The sequence below is a fragment of the Rhinoderma darwinii genome, chromosome 8 (genome assembly GCF_050947455.1).
Source record: "Rhinoderma darwinii isolate aRhiDar2 chromosome 8, aRhiDar2.hap1, whole genome shotgun sequence".
Taxonomy (NCBI): Eukaryota; Metazoa; Chordata; class Amphibia; order Anura; family Rhinodermatidae; genus Rhinoderma; species Rhinoderma darwinii.
In genome coordinates, this window is record NC_134694.1 from 39,546,936 (window position 1) to 39,564,019 (window position 17,084).

A 17,084-nucleotide genomic window follows, 5' to 3' on the forward strand; every position below is an offset into this window, starting at 1 on the left:
ATGCCTCCATTCCACCGTTCACAGATTTTATACGAAAAGAGGACTCGGCACATGACCAAGCCAAACGAGGAACTATCTCCAAAAAACATAATACTGCATTAGGAAAAAGACCATCAGAAAACAAAAAGGACCTCTTCTTTGCAGCCAACAATTGGACCGTGCGAACACGGCCCACATCATTACCCCCTGTTTGAATGATAACATCGTCCGGCGGTCGCCAAAGTAAACATTTCTCCTGAAAAGTATCCTCCAGCTGATTCCCTTTTCAAACCTCGTATACCTGACCAATAAACTTAACAGGTCTTACAATCAAATGTTAGGTTCTCATTGTATGTCCTGGAAACTGCACGTCTATGGGCCCAGAATATAAAGGAATGGCCTAAAATCCAGACCACTGACTTTTTCAACCTATAAAATAATCAAGAAAGAATTAAATTGAGCCGGACATATAATTTAAATCTATCTGAGCGCCATCTACCAATCCGTTTAATGACGGAGTCTGAAAGACCCAAACTCGCCGCCTCAGCAGCGGCACCAATTCTAAAAAGAGAGGTTTTGAAAAGAGAAGAGCATTTAAATTCATCAAGGTGTAAAACCAATGAACGTTTCTTCAAAACGCTATTAAACTGATAAACCAAAAACCGGCGAACCATCGAAGTGTGAAAATAAAGAAACCGCACTACAACACCTACTGCTAAAAACTGTTTAATACTACAAAACCTGACATCTGTAAGACCATTAATCCGAAAAACTGAACCCTTACCACGCTGATCCGTTTTTGATCGTCTTACAAAAAGTGAGATTGAACTACGTTCCACCTGTATATCTGCAAAACATAAACCAGCCAAGATGGCTCTATTGATAGACATCAGCTCGCTAACCCGGAAGGCTCCAAAGAAAGCTGTTCAAAAATAAAGCTTTAAACCTAGTACCTTCATATGAGGAGAAACAAACGAAAACGCAAGAAGGGACCAATTGCTGCAACAATTTAAATGTAATAGGACGTCTATTATCCCTAATGACTGTAGACCTCTTATAACCCTTCAAAACCTGCTTAACCTGAATAAGAGCATTAATTGGCCTACCATTAAACCACTACTGAAAAAAGGAAACCCCTGACCGGATACTGGAAACATAACTACGTGAAAACTGATTCAAGAACAAACGTCCGACAAAAGAAAAGGCTAAATCCACTTCACAAACCTATGCATAGGGGGGGATTCACACGAGCGTGTATTCGGTCCGTGCGGGCCGCGTGGTTTTCACGCGGCACGCATGGACCAATACAAGTCTATGGGGCAGTACAGACAGTCCGTGCTTTTTGCGCAGCGTTTGTCTGCTGCGCAAAAAGCGCGACAGGTTCAATAACTTTGCGTATTTCGCGCATCACGCACCCATTGAAGTCAATGGGTGCGTGAAAACCACGCAGTTTGCACGGAAGCACTTCCGTGCGAACCGACTGAAACAGCGCACCAGCTGTCAAAAGGATGAATGTAAACAGAAAAGCACCACGTGCTTTTCTGTTTCCGAACATCCAAACGGAGTGTCTTTGCGATGAGCGAAGCCGGACAAGCGAACCGAACTTCACCGGGTTCGGCCGAACTCGGCAAAAAAATTATCGGTACGCGACGTCAGGAGATAGTCACTGTCCATGGTGCTGAAAGAGTTAAACTGTTTCAGCACCATGGACAGTGACTTCCGATCCCAATATACATGAACCTGTAGAAAAAAAAACACGAAGTTCTTACCTATAACTCCCGGCTTCATCCTCCAGTCTGACCTCCCGGGATGACAATTCAGTCCAAGTGACAGCTCCAGCCAATCACAGGCCAAGCACAGGCTGCAGCGGTCACATGGACTGGCGCGTCATCCAGGGAGGTGGGGCCCGATGTCGAGAGGCGCGTCACCAAGGACGCGTCACCAAGGCAACGGCCGGGAAGTTCTCGGTAAGTACGAACTTTTTCTTTTTTTTTTTCAACAGGTTTTTCGATATTGTGTTCGGCATTCACTGTCGAGGGTGCTGAAAGAGTTAGCTCTTTCAGCACCTTGGACAGTGACGGGCGTCGACTAGCCTCATCTCTATGATGGCGGCTGCGCGAAAATCACGCAGCCGCGCATCATACACGGATGACACACGCAGCTGTCAAATGGTTTTTGCGCGCGCAAAACGCTGCGTTGTTTGCGCGCGCAAAAACGCAACGATCGTCTGTATCTGCCCTTAGATCCATGTTCATCGCAGAAAGAGCACCAGCTGCCCAATGCATGTGTATCCAGAGCATGTTTTATGAGAGACCAAACCGTGTAAAGAAACAAAAATTACTCCCATATCTGATCCCAGAGATGCTTTGGACACTTCCTTCCATGTCGGCTGAGGGGACCAAGGAACACATTTTTTTTTTTAGCTGGTAACGTGAGCGAGAATCGGCTATTACATTGTGAATACCACTAAAATGTCTAGCTTTCAACATATGTTAAACTTCAAGCATAACACTAGATGGCGCAAGAGCTTAACTACCGTGTCACATATAAAGGATAAGCAATTGATGATAAATACTACACCTATATTATCCAAGTTCTAAATAATACCTTTATTCCTAAAAAGAAAACTGGCCCTAAATGACAATGGCGACCATAAGGCTATGTTCACACAGAAACCGCGTCGCAAAACTCGTCAAAAACGGCCCGAAAATGCCTCCCATTGATTTCAATGGGAGGCGTCGGCGTCTTTTTCCCGCGAGCAGTAAAACTGCCTCGTGGGAAAAAGAAGCGACATGCCCTATCTTCGGGCGCTTCCGCCTCTGACCTCCGATTGACTTCAATGGGAGGCAGAATAAGCGTATTTCGCTGTGTTTTATGCCCGCGGCGCTCAATAGCCGCGGGCGAAAAACTCCGCGAAAATCGGCGTGCAGGGAGAGGAAAATCTGCCTCAAACTTCCAAACGGAATTTTGAGGCAGATATTCCTCCTGCAAAATACTCCGTGTGAACATAGCCTAACAGGGAATAATTCCAATAAACAGATGTTTTTTTTTTTTTTTTTTTTTTAACACCATGAGAGATCCAGGCTTCATTCCATGGTTCAGCACACCAATGATCCTTCCAAAAGGCACCGAAGCCAATAGATCCAGAAGCGTCAGTGTAAAGGCCTAATGCCTCAGAATCAACAAACTCTTCTTGCCACAAAAAAATGACCATTAAAATTTTGAAGGAAAGGCAACCACTTGGTTAAAACCTCCTGCAAAATTCTAGTAAGCCTAATCAGAGCAAAAGGGGACTTCAGACCCCTAGTGGACACATGTAAGCGTCTGGAAAAAATACGCCCCATTGGGATCACCCTTGAAGCAAAAACTAAATTTCTCAACAGAGACTGCATGTCCTTTAATAAAACTTTACATAAAGATAACATAAGCAATGACATGTCACACATTTTCTGAATTTTATAAATGGGTAAACCGTATCTACTGTAAAACCCAAAAACTCTAAGGTAGTGCAAGAATAAACCATTTACTCCAAAGTTAATGGAATACCAAAATAAGACATAAAGCTTCAAACGTTTATAGTAAAACCAACAGTCAACAGAACCACAACGAAAAGGAAAATCATCCAAATAGTGTAATATGCCACCTGCAGAATCTTGATTAAGGCTATGTTCACACGTGGTATTTTGCAGGAGGAATATCTGCCTCAAAATTCCGTTTGGAAGTTTGAGGCAGATTTTCCTCTCCCTGCACGCTGATTTTCGGAGTTTTTCGCCTGCGGTCGTTGAGCGCCGCGGGCATAAAACAGCGCGAAATACGCTTTCTCTGCCTCCCATTGAAGTCAATGGGAGGTCAGAGGCGGAAGCGCCCGAAGATAGGGCATGTCGCTTCTTTTTCCCGCGAGGCAGTTTTACTGCTCGCGGGAAAAAGACGCCGACGCCTCCCATTGAAATCAATGGGAGGCATTTTCGGGCCGTTTTAGCGACGCGGTTTCCGCGTCAAACTCGGCAAAATACCCCGTGTGAACATAGCCTAACAATCCATTCAAGGAAAGAAGTAAAGGATCAAAATAAGCATAACGTAAAACCCATAAAGCCTTATCAAAATAATAACCATCAAACTGAAAACCTAATGATTTAAAACCAACATTCCAAACCGCCATAAACGAAAAGCTGACTTGATAACCGCTTTAGCAAGCAAAGCACCCCTACCAAAAGGGGGGGGGGTTGTCCCTCGGCTACATAGAGCAAGAAATAAGTTATGAGCCCCGGGATGCAAACAGGAAAAACAATAATAAACTGTTCTGTCCTCAAGGCCAAAATTGGTCGTGTCCTTAGGGAGTTAACCCTAATGTTATGTGAGGGGAATTATGGGGGTCACTTATTAACATGGCGTTATGAATTTAGTACACCCATGTGCCTCACATTAATAGTAATAACCCCATCATATATCTCGCACAATAATCCAATGTTGCTTGTTATGACTGAGGTATTTGATTGGTATAATTACTATTAATGTGAGCCATATGGAGGTTCAAAATTGATAACACCATGTGCCTCACATCAGAAAATGGAATGTTGGCAAAGTATCGCTTTAGTATTTAATCGCAATAATACAGGAAGTATGACTGTATCGTGACAACCCTAATCTATGGCATATCCTGCTGTTTTGTGTCTTATGCAGACGGTTTAGGCTGGGTTCCCACGGAACGGATACGCTGTGTAAAAACCACACAGCGTATCCGACCTGGAACCCGCATTACATTGTCCGAAAATTTTTAGGATGGAATTTCCACTGCGGAAAACGGTGGTAAAAAGCAGTGAAACATACGTAGGTCATTATGACGACGCGTCTGGACTCTGGATGACGCTGCAGCTTGTGATTGGCTGCAGCAGTGGTCACATTAGATGTAACGTCATCCCAGGAGGCCGGCCTCTGACGTCATCCAAGCTGGCCTCATGGGATGACGTATCATCCCATGTGTCCACCACTGCAGCCTGTGATTGGATGACGTATCATCTATGCAACGTCTTCCCAGGAGGCCGGACTGCAGGAAGGATGAGGCTGTTCTGGGTTAGTATGATTTGTTTTTATTTTCCGTAGTTGCGATTCTTGCAGCCCAATCGCTGCGAATACGCAGCAAAAGTCGCTCCACTTGGCTTTCTGTTGTAGGTTATGCATCCCCGTAGGATTCAATGGGGAAAACCCGAAACTGGAAAATTAAAAAAAATGCAGCATAAATTGACATGCGGAATTAAATTCCGCACAGCAGGTCAATTTATTAATGTTTACGCTGCGTTTTCTTTCTGCGACGTGGGCGTGAGACTTTCTGAATCTCATCCACTTTACTGATATTGTAAATGCTGTGGAATTTCTGCATAGAATTCCTTTGCGGAAATTCCGCAGGGTTTACGCTACGTGGGAACCCGGCCTTGTGTTTTAATCCTGCGGTCCCTCCCATCTTTTCCCTGTTACTTTGCTAATCTATTTGTAGGTCAGAAAGGAGCATCGGGACAGGCTGTAGTAGTTCAATTGGGTAAACATACCCTTCAAAGGGAACGGTCACTGGATTTTAGGGCACTAAACCACTAACATGTCATTACATAGTTACATAGTTGGTAAGGTTGAAAAAGGACAAAGGTCCAAGTCAAACTGTTAACGCAATCATGGGCCAAAATATATTAGACTGAAATCTGTATTGGGTATATCAACCGATACCCGTCCTCCAGTGATTTATCAAGTTTCAAATCATAGGTAATCGATATATATATATATATATCTGTGAGAAATAAGAGGACTCAAGAGACCGTGTTTTGTATACTCCAAATCCTTCTCTCAGGTTTGCCAAACTCAATTACAATAATAATATTCAAAAGCAGTGTGCGCTTGAGGTTAACCAATCAGAGGCAATGTGGCAATATTTCAAATTCAGCCAATTAGACACACAATACATCCCAAATGCATTATTATAATTCTTCACACAGCCGGGTTTGCAGGTGCCTTCTCTTTCTTGGCAAACATACAATAAATTGTTCTATTAAGATGGGGGAGACCTACTCGCATCAACCATCACAACATCCTGCGACAGAGTTCCTTAATCTCAATGCAGGGTTGTCATGATACCAGAATTCGGAGTTCGATACCGATACGTGTGCAGTATTGCGATACTCTATACCAAAACGATACTTTGCCAACAACAATAATAATAAAAAAAAGTTCTTCCATTTTCTGATGTGAGGCATGCGGTGTAATGAATTTTGAACCTCCATGTGCCTCACATTAATAGTAATTAACCCCATCATGTTCCTCAATGTCCTTCTATGGACCCTGGGCTGTCTGCCCATGTATGGTATGTCCCTCGATCGCGTCACTTGGATTCCCTGTGACGCGATCCAAAGGGCATTTCTAACCCCTTCTCATTCTCCCCTTGAATGCTGCGGTCAGCTTTGATTGCAGCATTCAAGGGAATAGCGGCAGAGATAAGCGGTTTCTCTGATCTCTGCTGTTAGAGCGGGGCTGCGGCTGTCTAATACATCCATTACCCCGCTCCTGACAATAAGGATATGCTCACACACTTAACAAAATACGTCTGGAAATACGGAACTGTTTTTAAGGGAAAACTGCTCCTGATTTTCAGCCATTTTTTTTAAACAACTAGTGTTTTTGAGGCTTTTTTTACGGCCGTTTTTGGAGCTGTTTTTCTATTGAGTCCGTATTTCCCATTGAAATCAATGGGCAGATGTTTGTAGGCGTTCTGCTTAAGATTTTGCGAAAAACGGCTGAAATTAGCCCGTGTCAACATACCCTAACTAACAAGACTACATTGTTACTCTGTAACCAAATCAAGTAGAATGGACGAACTACAAGCTTTTTCCTGTAAACCCCCCTACCTTGCCATCCTGAAGGATAGATTATTCTTAGACACCATCCCAAATAACTGAGGACTTCAGGAAATCTGATAATCTCCAATACCAGGGCAAGAACAGAGGTTGTTTTTCAAGCAAAACACCTTTGCTAAGCTTACGATCCTCCTGCTATCAAGCTCAGGAGCCCCCCACCCCCAAAAGGGCCCATTCAATCAGGGCAGTGACCACCTTCTGGCATGAGGGTGCTTTAGCAGATTGCGATGCAGTCACGTTGGCAAACCCTATGAATGTCTTTAACCCCTTCAGGACCAAGCTAATTTTGGCCTCCAGGACATGTCACTTTATGTGGTAATAACTCTGGAATGGTTTTACTTATCAAAGAGATTCTAGGATTGTTTTTTTCGTAACACATTGTTCTTTGTTAGTGATACGTTTTGGTTGATAGGTTTACGCTATAGTTATGAAAAAAGACTGTAGATGGTACCGATGGCAACCGGAAGCCAGACAATGGCTTCCGGGCTGCCATGTACAGAAGCCTACGAGGACCACCCGGAGGGTGGTCGTCGTAGGTTTCCTGTCAGTGTGACTGTCACGTCACAATGACAGTTGGAATGCATTACACTACGTAGGTAGTGTAATGTATTCCAGCAGCGATCAGAGCTGCAAGTCTAAGTGTCCCCTAGTGGGACAAGTAAAGAAAGTAAGAAAAAAAAAAGAATAAAAATATATTTAAAAAAAGTGTAAAAATAAAGTTATAAGTGACCTAAACAAGAACTGCTTTTTTTCCTATAATAAGTCTTTTATTATAGGGAAAAAATGTACACATATTTGGTATCACTGCGTTTGTAACAACCCCAACTATAAAACTATAATATTATTTTTCCCGCACGGTGAGCACCGCAAATAAACGAAAAACAATGCCAGAATCACTATTTTTTGGTCACCACCCCTCCCAAAATATACAATAAAAAGTCGCATGTACGCCAAAATAGTACCAATACAAACTACAACCTGTCCCGCAAAAAACAAGCCCATACACAGCTTTTTTTACTGAAAAATAAAAAAGTTATGGCTCTCAGAATACGGTGACACAAAAAATAGTTTTTTATAAATAAGTTATTTTATTGCGCAAACGCTGCAAAATGTAAAAATAACAATATACATATGGTATCGCCGTAATCGTATCGACCCGCAGAATAAAGTATAATGGTCATTTATAGCCCAGGGTGAACGCCGTAAAAAAAATAAAAAACATTGTCAGAATTGATGGTTTTTGGTCACCTTGCTTGACGAAAAATGGAATAAAAAGTGATAAAAAAAATCGCATGTACCCCAAAATGGTACCAATGAAAACTACAGATTGTCCCGCAAAGAATAAGCCCTCACGCTGCTCCGGTGGTGAAAAAATAAAAAAAGTTCTGTCTCCCAGAATATAGCGATACAAAATGTGCAGTGTTCCAAAAGCGGATAAGATCGGGCGCCATTTATAAGTGCGACACCGGCCACATATCTGCTAATTATTATTTATTTACCCCATTATTATACCCTCTTATTATGCCCCTGATGTACTCTGCCCAGCCTACATGTACCCCTACATAATAAACTGAAATACCAGCAAAACGCCAGAGCTACTACCAAGCTAAATCTGTGCTCCAAAAGCCAAATGGTGCTCCCTCCCTTCTGAACCCTACAGCGTGCCCAAACAGCTGTTTACATCCACCGATATGGCATCGCCATACCCGGGAGAACCCTGTTAATATTTTATTTGTGGCAAAAACTGGGCACAACATATAGTGCACTAAAATGGCACATCAGTCGAAAATTTTAATTTTCACTCTGCACCATCCGCTGCGCATGAAATCTTTTGCGCACCATGACTTAATAGCATGTCGTGGTGTGGGGGGTGATGTATGGAGCGTCTCACGCACTGAGCCCGCGACATACGCTGCGAGTGTCGGCTGTGTATTACAGCTGACACCCGGGACTAACGGACAGAAACGCGCTGTTACAGGAGCGTGTAAAAATGACAATATACTGCAATACATTAGTATTGCAGTGTATTCTACCAGTGATCTAATGATCGCTGGTTCAAGTCTCCTAGTGGGACTAATAAAATATGTAAAAACAAAAGTAAATAGTTATTATTAGTGGAAAAAATAAATTAAAGAAATATTTAAAGTCCAAAAAAATAAACTTTTCACCAAATTGGTATCGCTGCGTCCATAAAAGTCCAAACTATTACAATATACCATTATTTAACTCGCACTGTGAACGCCGTGAAAAATAATTTAAAACTGCAAATCCGCAGTATTTTAGTCACCTTGGCTCTACCAAAAAATGTAATAAGTGCTAAGAAAGATGTAATGTACCAAAAAAATGGTACCAATAAAAACTACAACTCAACTTCCGGTTCCGGCGCTGGCGATGCAGGACGCGAGTGACTGAGCTCCCGCTCCCAACTAGCCTGCTTATCTGCAAAAGCCACTTCGGTGGCGACAACCGGCTGACAGACACCGGCCATGCACACAGGAAAGTACCCGGGGGTGCATGCATGGACCGATACCTCCTCAGGAGCACACATAAGCCAGCCATGGATGAACTAGACGCCGGAGTAAACAGGGGAGGTAAGATGGCGGCGTTTCCCGCCACTGCTCCCTTGCTGTAATCACAGGATGAGGAACAGCTACGGCCTCAGTCCCAGTCACCGATTCCAAGCCCAGCAGAGCCCATAATTGCTTCTAACCAAGCACCTGTGGATTATATAGCATTAGCTCATGAAGTGGCTAAACGCATAGCCCCCGACCTGCAGAAAGCGCTGGAAAAAACGGTGCAAGAGTCGCTCAACCGCATGCATGCGGACCTGGCACAAGTAACCTCCAGGACTAACGAATTGGAGCAACGTGTATCACTGCTGGAGGATGAGAATGAGCGCCTACAGTCCAAGCTTAAAACTGTGCTATCCAGTACTACGCAGTTTGGGGAAAAGGTGGAGGACCTGGAAAACCGATCCAGGAGGAGTAACCTGCGAATAGTGGGCCTGAAGGAAACGGTGGTCCCTTCTGAGCTGCAACGTATATGCGAGAGATCTTTGCCGGCAGCATTGGGTCTCCCACGTCCATGCCGGGTGGAGAGGGCGCACAGGGTGGGACCGGACCCAAGAAATCTCCCACCAGCAGACAACAGCAGCAGTTCGTTTCGCCCCAGACAAGTCATCTTTAAGCTGCTGGATTATAATGACAAGGTGGCAATGATGAAGGCATATCGAAGCAGATCCCGACCCTTGGAGATAATGGGCATGAAAGTGCTACTTTTTGAGGATTATTCTATGGAGGTAGCGAAACGTAGGCGAACCTTCAGCAAGATCTGTACGTAGCTGTTTCAAGCGAAAGTGCGCTTTAACCTACAGTATCCGGCTATTTTACGAGTGTTCCAGGCAAACGGGCGGGCCAAGATGTTCGCCACAGCAAAGGAAGCGGAGGAGGCTCTGGCAGAGCTATGTGGAAGCTGCCCCCGGCACGAGGCGCGACGCATTCCAGACCACAGCCCACGCCACAAGTCAAGAGAAGTCGGAGGGAGTCGTTCGGATATGGAGCGGACTTGGGCTGAAGCTTTATTGCCCACACCTGGCGGAGAACGTGGAGGAAGAGCCAGGAACAGAGGTGCGTCTCCGAAGCCGCAGAGACGTTCGCGTGATCATTCCAGGTCCGCGTCCTCGGATTGAAGAAGGAAGATTGAGGACTAATGTTTTTTTTGTTTGATCCCCTCATACGTTAGGCGAGGGTCCTGAGGACGCGGTAGACCGATTGCAGGCTCTGATCTTAAGCAGATAAGTTTACAGTTTACAGTAATTACAGATATTAGCAGAGAATGATATGGCTTGATGGTTGCACACGTTAGTTTGTTTATCAATACAATATTTCAATATGTGGCCAAATGTTTTCATGCCAAACTGTATGCATTCTGATATATTGCCTTACTGTTATAAGTTCCGTTATAATATATAATATGGATGATGTAATAACGTAGTTACACTGTTAGGGGCTTGAGTTTGAGCTTAAGCTGGTTTTCAAGGTTATGCAGTCCATGCGCGTTAGTAGGTGGGGCTCTTCGAGTGGGAATCTTTACGAGGAGGGTCTCTCTGAGTGGGGCTAGGACCAATGGAGTTAAAAAAAACAAAAACGAGGGGAAGTCTTGGTAGGGACAAATGGAGGGTTGCTGAGGGAAACCTTGAAGTGGAACAGTGATCAGTTCTAAATGATACATGGCGAATGGAGCGGAAATTGGGGGTTGACCCGTTGCTATCGGATCGGGTATTGGCGGCTAGAGAGTGCTGGGCAAGGAGGGGCCGGCATGGCTAGGTTGGTTGGAAATTGCTGCTATGCAGCTGTGGGAGGGAGGTACGTGTTGGTGCACAACAGAAAAAAGTGAAGTCTCTGACGTCAATGTGCACGAGGAAGATGACTGCCCTTGTCACAGGTATTTTTTCAAGGTTTTATGAACAAAGTCTGAAGGCTTTGAGTTGGATTTTAGCTTTGTTTTCTAGGCCGGGGTTTGGCCAAGTTTTAAATGTTCATGCATGGCACTTAGGGAAAGATGACTCTGACACCCCGACTCGGTCACTATTTTTGGACACCTTAGCTCATCTTAGACATAGCCGAATAACATGAAAATAGTTTCATGGAATGTTAAGGGGCTTAGATCCCCACAGAAACGGACCAAACTCTTACGACATATGAAGAGATTACGTCCGGATGTAGCCCTGTTACAGGAAACCCACCTGACCGAATCTGAATTTAAATATCTACAAAAGTTCTGGGTGGGTCAAGTTTATGGCTCGGCCGCAAGAGACGGTAAGGCGGGAGTGATAATATTGGTGCACAAAAATTTGGCGTATACGGTGGTGTACCAGGAGTGTGATGATGAGGGTCGTTGGATACATCTAGTAATGGAGCATGAAGGGGAAACTATTAGCATCCATAATGTTTATGGGCCTAATGCGGCCAACGCAGAATTCTTTGGTAAATTGGAAACCCAACTCCAGCAGGATCGCACTAAGCTGTTGGCGCTAGGGGGAGATCTTAATACCGCAAGGTCCACCAGGGAAGATAGAAGTGTAGGGTCCATTTTGCAGAGACAGAGGGATAGGATCTTGTCAGAATTTTTGAGACACACGGCCCTCACAGATACTTGGAGCTTGCACCCCGATGCGAGGGAGTACACACACTTTTCTCACGTACATCAGTCGTGGTCGCGCATTGATTACTTACTTGTGAACGACGCTCTCTCCCGCCGGCTACGTGACGCGGCAATAGAAGATATGGTCATCTCTGACCACTCCCCAGTCACAATTACGTTGGCAGACACGGTAGCTAAGGGACTGGATTTTATTTGGCGGTTCCCCTCCTTTCTGGTGGCGGATGAGGGCTTTGTACAAAAGCTAAAGGGCTGGTGGACGGAATTTGACGGGGATAATGCATCACACCGTACGGACCCGTCGTTATACTGGCGGACAGCTCAAGCGGTAATTCGCGGGAAAATCATACAATTTTTGGCCAATCTTAAACGTAAAACCACCGAAGGGTATAAGACGGCGAGCGACCGATTAAGGTGCGCATACACAGCGTTTTTACAATCTCCATCGGCGTCTCTGTGGGAGGCTTGGAGGGAAGCCAAGCGACAGTATGATAAATGGCTAGACAAAAGAGAAAGTATTATCGGTCTCAATTTGATGCGGACCTTATGCGTTTCGGTAATAAGGCGGGCAAATTACTAGCACGATTGGCGAAGGGGAGGTATACACCGTCACACATCTTAACCCTTAAAGACGCCAAAGGGCTTCCCACAGTGGATCCAAAGACCATAAACACTATACTGCGTACATATTATCAGGCCCTGTACTCTGACACGCCAGTCGACACCCAAAAAGGAAAGGAATTTTTGGAGAAGGTAAAGCTGCCTGGACTCACGCAGGAGCAGAACGAGCTGCTGAGCGCAGAAATCACGGAGGCAGAGATAGCGGATACCATCAGGACCTTATCTAACGGGAAGGCCCCTGGGCCGGATGGGTTCACAGGTGAATTTTATAAGTCCCTCAGAGAAGAAATTAGTCCCATCTTGGTGGAATACTATAACATTTTATTACAGACCGGTACGCTACCAGGGGAAGCCAAAATCGCACATATAAAGGTGCTGCCCAAAAAGGGGAAGGACCCTCTGGATCCGGGGTCCTATCGACCAATATCATTGATAGACCAAGACCAGAAAATACTTACAAAAATCTTAGCCAATCGTTTAGCAGTGTATCTACCGACATTGGTGGGAAAATCTCAAGTGGGCTTTGTAAAGGGCAGGGCAGCAGGGACTAATCTGCGTAAGGTGTTAACAGTATTAGAAACAGTCCGACACGATCCCCGGCCAGGTACCTGGCCGGCACTCTTAGCGCTAGACGCAGAGAAAGCGTTTGATAACATACAGTGGGAATGGCTGGGGATGGTGTTAGACAAGATGAATGTCCAGGGAGCCTTTCGGAACTTTCTGAAGGGGGTCTATACTAATCCCCAAGCGCGTGTCTATTCTTCAGGATTTCTGTCGGCTCCCTTCCAGCTGTATAAAGGGACCAGGCAGGGATGTCCCTTGTCGCCACTTTTATTTAATCTAGCACTCGAACCAATGGCTAGATTTCTGAAAGAGTCTGCAGTGTTCGAAGGTATCCAGGTGGGGTCTTTGGCGGTCAAGCTGGCCTTGTTCGCTGATGATGTTGTTCTGTTTATGTCAAATCCTCAAGAATACCTTAATGCCGGTCTTTCGCTTTTTGCACGACTTTGGGCAATGCTCAGGATAAAAAGTAAATGTAGCTAAAAGCGAACTGCTGGAGTTGGGCAAACCATTACCTGGGATCTTTTGGCAATCCTTGGGATGTGGGATATCCCCGGTGAAACAATGTATCACTTATCTGGGAATTAAGATGGGGAAGGCACCTGAAACCTTGTATGGCTTGAATTACCCGCCACTGTTGAAAAAAAAAATGCAGGCGGAACTCAACAGATGGGGCCAGTTAACGATATCCCTTCTGGGGAGGTGCCACCTGATTAAGATGGTCAGTTTCCCCAGATTGCTATACCCCTTTCAAACACTCCCACTCTTACTGAAACATGGGGACGTATCCAAGCTGAATTCGGCATTTACTAAATTCATATGGGCGGGAAAGAGGCCTCGCATTGCGCTCACTAAGCTCATGAGGGACAAGCATGAGGGGGGGCTTAAATTTCCCAATATTGGGGGCTACAATGTGGTGTGCCTCTTTCGACATGTAGTGGACTGGCTTCATGAAACGAGTCATTACTCCAACTTCGAGCTAGAGGGGGAGTATGCCTCGCCCTGGAGCTTAAAGGCATTGTTGCATTGTCGTGTGGCCTCTCTTCCGTGCCGTCTCAAATCATCCATTGTTCTGAGAGATACAGTCCTAGCCTGGAAAGTAGTCCGTAAAATTTTTGACTTGCCTTATCTGCTATCCAAGCACATGCCGTTGTGTGGGCACCCGGAATTTTTACTGGGAGTAGACAGTAGAGACAGATTTGCCTCTTGGGGGAATGCAGGTATTAGCAATGCAGGGGACCTTATGCATACAGAGGAAAGGAGATGGTTAACTGGATCGGAAATCAGGGCTAAACTCAATCCCTCAGAGGACAGCGCTAATTTCCTACAAGTCCTCCAGGTGCGATCCTTCTGTACCTCTAGGCTCAGAGATTTAAATAAGGAGGCCACCACTCATGTTAGATGAGGTCATTGGCCCAGTGGCTCTTCGGGCGACTATCGCGCGGTTGTATAGAGCACTCGGGGGATATTTTGCCCGCCCGCAACAACGGGTAATGTTCAAAGTCTGGGACCGGTGGACGCATGATCCGGCAATAGGAGCGACCATATTGGGGGGATGGGAGACGGTACGGAAGGTGGTCATTAATGAGAGCTGGAGGGAAACCTATTTCAAATTAATGCATACGGCTATATATGGCTTCATTATTCTGCCCTCACAGTCCTTCCCCGATCGCATCACGAGTTGTCCCAAATGCAATACCCCCCTGACGAATTTGTGGCACGGAGTATGGGGTTGTGCTCATACTAAACGGTACTGGATAATGATACATAACTATATTTCAGATTATTGGAAAGCAAACCTTCCAATGACGCCCCAAGCGCTGTTGTTCCATCAGGCGCGACCGCCAGAGGTAGAGGTTGCTGGAGGAACGATATGATCGTGTCCCACTTGAAACAATTGTTAGCCCTTGAACGAGTGGAGGTAGAAAGAAGGAAATAAACGGGAACCACAAAGCTGTTTGCTAAATGGCAGCTATTTATAGAAACGCAATGCACAGCGAATGAGGTGGTGGAAATTGTTACGCCGTTTAGACACACAGCGTGGTATCATACACAGCTCCTGGCTGGCACTTTAGGAGGCTTACAACTACAGTCAGTCTAGTAGGAGATAGAGGGGGAGGAGCTACTCTTTTATGACCCAAGTCGTGACCAGGAATAGGGGAAGTCACGTTGGTTGTTTAAACAAATGTAAAACGATATGCCATGCATGTATGTATGTACTTAATTTGCTTCTGTTATACTCGCAGTTGCGAGCTGTTCATTGACATCGCAAATTTTTCTTTTTGTGAAATGTTTTAAAAAAAAAAACTACAACTCGTCCCGCAAAAAATAAGCCCTCACACCGCTCTATTGATGGAAAAATAAAAAAGTTATGGCTCTCGGAAAGCGGGGAGGGAAAAATTAAAAAGAAAAAGCAAAACATGGATCAGTCCGGAAAGGGTTAATTACTTTCTAATGAAAAAGCATTTATGATCACATGTGGGGTATAGCCGTACTCGGGAGAAATTGCTTTACAAATGTTGGGGTGCTTTTTCTCCTTTATCCTTCGTAAAATTTCGAAAGTTCTACATTTTAGTGGAAATGTTGATATTAATTTTTCACGGCCTAATTCTAATTCTGCAGAAGACCTGTGGGGTCTAAATGCTCACTATACCCCTACATAGATTCCTTAAGTGGTGTCGTTTTCCAAATGGGGTTACATTTGGGGAGCGTCCACTATTTTGGTTCCTCGGGGGTTTTGCAAATTCGACATGACACCCAAAAATCTATTCCAGCTAAATTGCCTTCTAAGCCCCGCTGTGGGTCCAAACAGCACTTTATTACCACATATGGGGTATTTACGTAATCAGGAGAAATTGTTTTACCAATTTTGGGGTGCTTTTTCTCCTTTATTCCTTGTAAAAATTAAAAATGTCTACGTTTTTTCAGCAAAAAAGTAGATTTTTACATTTACAGACTAATTCCAATGAATTCAGCAAAACAACTGCTTGGTCAAAATGCTAACTTTTACCCCTCAAAAAATTCCTTGAGGGGTGTAGTTTCCAAAATGGGGTCGCTTTTGGGGGGTTTCCACTATTTTGGTTCCTCCAGTGCATTGTAAACGCGACACGGCACTGAAAACTATTCCAGCAAAAGTTCCCTTCTGAGTTTTGCTGTGGGTCCAAACAGCAGTTTATTACCACATATGGGGTATTGCTATAATCGGAAGAAATTGCTTTACATATGTTGGGGTGTTTTTTTTCTACTTTATTCCTTGTAAAAATGAAAAATGTCTGTTTTTTCAGAAAAAACGATTTTCATCACCTACTAATTCAAATAAATTTCGCAAAAAAACTGTGCGTTCAAAATGCAAACTATACCCATAGATAAATTCCTTGAGGGGTGTAGTTTCCAAAATGGGGTCACTTTTGGGGGATTTTTACTGTTTTGGTACCACAAGATCTATTCAAACCTAAAATAGGCTTTTGAAATTTTCTTGAAAATATGAGAAATTGCTACTAAAGTTCTAAGCCTTGTAACATCCTAGAAAAATAAAAGAATGTTCAAAAAACGATGCAAACATAAAGTAGACATATGGGAAATGTAAACTAGTAAGTATTTTGTGTGGTATTACTATCTGTTTTACAAGTAGATACTTTTAAATTTAGAAAAATGCAAATTTTTGCTAATTTTCTCTAAATCTTGGTGTTTTTTTACAAATAAATATTGAATTTATCGACCAAATTTTTTTCCGTAACATAAAGTACAATATGTCACGAGAAAACAATCTCAGAATCACTTGGATAGGCAAAAGCATTCCGGAGTTATTACCACATAAAGTGACACATGTCAGATTTGAAAAATCGGCTTCGTCCTGAAGGCCAAAAC

At 44.1% G+C, this 17,084-nt stretch overlaps 1 protein-coding gene across 1 annotated transcript in view; it reads left to right on the top strand.

Moving 5' to 3' along the window:
* CSTF2 (cleavage stimulation factor subunit 2) overlaps nucleotides 1-17,084 on the top strand; it is a 206,419-nt gene that overhangs the window by 3,620 nt on the left and 185,715 nt on the right. The gene's annotated exons all lie outside the window — the stretch shown is intronic.